The sequence below is a fragment of the Xiphophorus maculatus genome, chromosome 2 (genome assembly GCF_002775205.1).
Source record: "Xiphophorus maculatus strain JP 163 A chromosome 2, X_maculatus-5.0-male, whole genome shotgun sequence".
In the NCBI taxonomy this organism is placed as follows: Eukaryota; Metazoa; Chordata; class Actinopteri; order Cyprinodontiformes; family Poeciliidae; genus Xiphophorus; species Xiphophorus maculatus.
In genome coordinates this window covers 6,699,430-6,705,339 of record NC_036444.1, presented here as the reverse complement: position 1 = coordinate 6,705,339, position 5,910 = coordinate 6,699,430, and positions in this window count along the sequence as shown.

Here is a 5,910-nt window from a genome sequence, read left to right as displayed (position 1 = left end):
AAGAGCTTGTTTAAGGCCAATAATTCCTTAATATTGATTCACTCATAAAATGGGAAAAAAATTTCTTAAAAGTGAAATAATCTGTGAATGAAAGTAGCATTTTTTAATCAATATTAAAGAATTATTAGTTTAAAAGAAGCTCCTCTATCTAAGTCAGGTTTTGTCTCACTTTTTGTGTTTTAAGATAAAAAATAGACCAACATTACTTGGTAAGATTTTGTGTTTTTGCAGTGCAGTAAGTAATTGATTTGTTTGCTGTAGGTGTAAATGGATTCAAGCCACCTTCATTTGCAAATGAACCAACTTGCTTTAAATCAGTTTCATCACCATGCAGATATATTTGTGTGAATTTTTGGAATATGTTTAAAAAAATCATGACTTTATTGTTTGCTGGTGTTCAACCTGTAATAAAATATTTCATCTGACTTGGGGAAGTTTGATTATGTAAGGACCTGTGAGGTTTTGTGCAGCGAAGGCTCTCAAATTTATGCTGTCAGCCCCTTCTGGTGCAGCTCGCTTTTAGACTAAAACTGCACTCGAGTTCATCCAAACTCATAAATTGGATTTATTGGTTGACTGATAAGGCAGGCCGCTCTACTGAAATGTTAAATGCTCTCAAACAGTCTGCAGTTTTCTGTGTGTGTCGTGTAATTATGTGAATTTCTCAGCCTTTGCACTGCTTGCTTATTCACTTGAATAAGTTTAATATTCGTTATGCTTGCCGATTGTTTCACTGACTTGGAGATCAGTTTATTTATGAATCAAATACATTTCAGATTAAGAAAAAGGGTTTGTTGCAACATTCATTCATATAGGATTTTAATATTTTTCTTATTTTTCTTTTTTGCCTTTTTTACTTTTGTTTCTTCGGTTTCTTTTTTCTTATGTCAATTTTTTGTCTTTTATCCTTTTTCTGTCTCTTTTTCTTTTCTTTTGTCATTTTCCTTTTTCTTTTATCTTAATTCCTTTTCTTTCTCTCTTTCTTTTCATTTTGTCATATTTTCTTTCTCTTTTCCTTTTTCCCCCTTTACTTTTTATTTCTTTTTTCTGACTTTTTTTATTTTATTTAGCCTTTTTTATTTTTCTTCTGACTCAATTAAATATATATGTATGTTTTTACTAGGATTAGGTGATCATAAACAAAATATGTGTTAAATAATTGTGAAATGTGAATTTAATACTTTTTTGACTTCTTTAGGAAACTGATTTTGTTGAATTTTATTTAGGGGTGTTGGAATAAAGTGGGCCTTTTACATCATAAACTCCCATAAATGAGTTTATGATGTAAAAGTACATTTAAATTCAGATTTATAACATAACAAAATCAAAAACAATACCTAAAATCGTTCAGTTTTAAACTTAATTTAGTCTCAGCAGACATGAAATAAATATTGATTTGTTGTAAATTCATATTGAGTCGAACTGGTCGCACATTTTTAGTCCCAATGAGTTTTTTTCTATGTGAAAAAAAATTATAATTGTGAGTTTTTCTGGTTAGTTTAAGTGAAACCGGCTGATGAAATGGCACCCTCTTATGGAAAAGAGCTGCTCATCCTCACCTCCGTCGCAGAAGCTGGATAAAAATTTGGTCCAAGGTCATATCGATTTGTGCTGCTTTTATTCCTATTTTTATAGATTTTCAGTACAATACATTAAGCTCCCCCTTTAAACGCCCTTGCTCCATCCAATTACATGTTAAATGCTTCTCTGCGGTTCAGCGTGACGGGTCGGTGCACATAGGGAACGGGTTTTAATCTTGCTTTAATCGGGTGTCACATTCACAGCAATAACCAGGAAGGTGAAGTTGTTGGAGAGCTGATCAATGGACTGATGAATGCTGCAACTTTCTTGCTCAGGAGGGACCTTAGCTGTACGTCTCATTCACTTTACACAAGTTTTCCACAATGAGTGGAGGAGTTGAATCACTAACCTTGTTTTAAAGTCCCTGGAGCTTTTCGGGCCAGTCAGCAGGACCGAAATAACTTCTGAAATATTCTCCAAGAAGGAGCTGAGAAGGAAAAAGGAAGAATACAGATGGTTTTTCAAGCCTGATGGTTTAAAGGTGACCTGATATGTTTCCTTGAACAGGCTAGGATAGATCTATGGTCTATACAAAACATATTCATTACATTTTCTTGCACAAAATCATTCTTAAAAAAGAGATTTTAGTCCCCTCAGTTCTGCCTATTTTGAGCCGTTTTAGGGCATCTTGTCACTAAATCCAAACAATCTGCTGCTGGCCTCCCTGTCCAACTCAACATTTACACTCATACATGAAAATGGCTGCAAAAAGATGCACAATTATACAACCGTGCATATTTGAAAAGCACAAATAAAGTCTCCTGCACAACAACTAACAAGAATACAGCTTCTGAATTGTAAGCCAACAACAAAACACTTGCTTTTTCCAGCAGCCGTTGTACAGCGGGAACAGCAATAAAACCACCAGACCAAACATGCTGGAGCTCAACTTTGGTTGCTAGGTAACAGTGCCAGTTAAATGTGTCTTAGCAATTGGTAGGTTTTTGAAATGACTCATTTTCCAGACACAAAAAAATATTAAATTATTGCCAAAAAAACAAAACTGCATGGGTTTTTAAGCACTTGGGCTTATTTTTAGAAGCAGTTCAAACCCAAATGGATGTATAAAAACTCGCACAATTTAGATCTTTGATAAGCTTAAGTGTAGCCTCCTGCACAACCAACAACAATGCAGCAAAGGTTAGGGTTTCTGGATGGTAATTAAAAAACTAAACACTTGTTTTTTGGCATTTTTCCCCCCAGCAGCCATTGTACACCAGTAAAAACAGATGACCAATCATGTTGGAACTCAGCCTGGGTTGCTAGGTGACGGATGGAGTTCCACTGGTGTTGCTAGGTAACGGGGCCGGGCTTCACTGGGGTTGCTGATTTGTAATGTTACATTCCAGAAGTTTTTGAAACGGCTCATTTAACATTAATTTATTGCCACAAAAAACATCTGGGTGGCTCTTTTAAGCACTTGGACTGTTTTTAGAAGCAGCTGAGACCCAAATGGAAGTACAAAAATGTTCAAAATGTTAATTTTGCATAATAAGTCCCCTTTAAAGTCTGCTTCAATGAATGTCTTAATCTACCAACAAGAGAAGAGACAATGCACAACATGTTTAGGATATGTGAGGAGCGTAGAGCAGTGTGCATGGCAGTACTTAAGAGGCTGTTAATCTTCTTAGAGCTGCTAAGTACCCAGCTAGAAATCAGCTAGTGTCCAGATTGTTTCTTCCTGCCCCAGATAAACGACTCAGACGACAACAAAGGGTTAGCGCAAAGAAATATGTGGCAGAGTGTTAATGCTGGCAGGAAATATGCACTTCCTCTCCTTTGGGAGCTGTGCTGACAGAGCAGTGGGAGAAGTTTTGGTGGGCCTCCACGACTTGAAGATGTTTGGCAGCGGCTCCAAGAAGTGGTTTGTGAAGAAGCAGAAGAAGCAGCAGCAGAAATCTGGCAAGAGGCCATGCACCAGGAAGAGGAAGAGATGGGCGGCGAAGATCCTCAAAGAGCACAGAGAGCAGATCCTCAGTGAGCTGGATGTCAACGCTGTGCTGCCCTACCTGGTGTACGACAAGGTCTTCTCACTGGTGGAGTACAAGGAGATCCTGGGACAGGAGTCCAGCAGTGGACGGGCGGAGGTGTTCCTAAATCACCTGTCCTCTAAAGGGCCCACTGCTTTCTGCTCGTTCTGCTCCGTTTTGGAGGAGGTGTGTCCCCGCCTGCTGACCTGCTTCCTGTTGGATGGAGAAGGTACACACAGTTGAAGTAGCTTTTATTTTTGATAATTACCACCAGACTGAAAAAGAAAATGCATTAGCAGTGTTGTTTAATTTTTCAATCAGGCACCTGTTAAATGCGGACAACCTGTGCACAAGAGCTGAAACAATTTATCAGCAGGCCTGTCGCAATAAGCAATAAATCAATTAATCGCATGATAAATTAAAATGGGCTCAATAATTTCCATTTACATGATTTATTGTTTCTCTCTATCAAACTCTGGCTGACAAAAGTCTTCAGTCTGGTGTTTTGATCTCAACTAGCTCTTTTTTGAAGGATATTTGTGTTTTTATTCATTTTATTTGTTGTTTCTGTTGTTTTGTTTGTTTATTTTGGATATGTAAAGTGTCTTCTAGTTCTACTATTAAATGTTTATTAGAATTTATTCATCTTTGACCACACATTATTGCACTATTATACCCTATTATATCGCTTAGAAATGGTCTCAAAACGATATTGTTTATCACAATAACTTCTAGGACGAGTTATTGTCCAGCAAAATTTGTTACCGTAACAAGCCTATTAATCAGATTAATCATTTATTGTGATTATGTCATTTATTGACATAATCATCAACTAATTTAGTAATTTGTTAACTGGAGTATACAGAGTAAAATAAAAAGCCACTTGGCAAAAGAACAGCACTATCAGAGTAGTAATTATGCCAAAACTGTACAAAAATATTTACATTTTCCACTTAAAATTAAGAAAAACATTTGCTTTGTCCATAAATATTTTCTACCCAGAAATTTGTAAGTGGCATAATTTTAAATAAAAAGAAATTTTCTTGAAAAGCACTTTTTGCTATGAAAATATTGGTCAATCCAAATAATTATCAATATATCAGTCCTACCCTGTACTGATATAAAGTCAAGCACATGTTGATCTTGTGCAAGTATTGTTTTTTAGCTGCAGATGCATTTTATCCTACAGATGATCAAGATCAAGCATGCACTAAAAGAATGCAATGTTATTACATTTCAGGCAACAAGCGATCATTTTCTTTTTTCAAAAAAGGGATTGAATTATTTCTAGTATTAAAGAAAAAAATTCTTAACTTGTTGAATGAAAAACCTGCAGAATGTACCATTAAATTAAAAAAATGTATTAATCGAACAAAATTGAGTGTCTTTAGTCAGAGGTATGTTCCAATTCGTTGTAATTCAGACTGCTGCAGGAGATCTTTCCTGTCAACGGCCAACACCATCTGCAATACCTCTTTGAATACTTTAAAGTAATATGAGTTACAACAACATTTAATTTCATTTTGGGCTCAATAAAGTATTTTTTGAATATTGAATTTAATCATCAGAATAACTGACGACTAAAATAATCGTAAATTGCAGACCTAATCGCCACATAGTTTTGGATGCATTGAACTCACCATGTGAAGCAAAACAAAGAAAAATGACAAAGACAGAATAACTGCTTATCAGTAAGCCAGAGACTCAGACTAAGAGTCTGCAAAAATAGCCTCTTAAATCCGGGTGACTGAGGGGATTATTGAGCAGCCAGAGCTGCTAACTAGCCTGCTACAACATATGGCCTGACGTGGCAGCAGTTTGCACCGTTTCACTCACAGTGACCTGAAAAAGTATTAAACCTTTAAAACATTGATTATATTTGGACCTATGTATTAAACCAACACAAAATAGCGCATATGTGATGTAAAAACCCTGGAGAAGCAGCAGAGAGCCAGGTGGAAATCTGTTGACAGGACAACTGTTAGACCTGCAATCCACAAATCTGGACTTTATGGAAGAGTAGAAAACCATTACTAAAAGAAAAAACGAAGATGTTCTATTTACAGTTTGTCACAGAAAATGTAGGGGACACAGCTTCATACTGAGGGGGACAATTTTCTTCAGCAGGGACAGGGGTACCAGAAATGCTCTAAAATCAATTCTTATTTGAAAACACTGATACTTTTGATACTTCGGTTATTTGAGGTAACGTATACCATTAACGAAAATACAGTGGACAGAAACTGTATTATTGAGATCTTGTCTATTTTAGTTGGTTGGTGGGGAACTACTTTTCCTTTCACCATAAGAAGCCCAGTCACTCAATAAAAATAAATACCTACATTTTGAAATAAAGTTT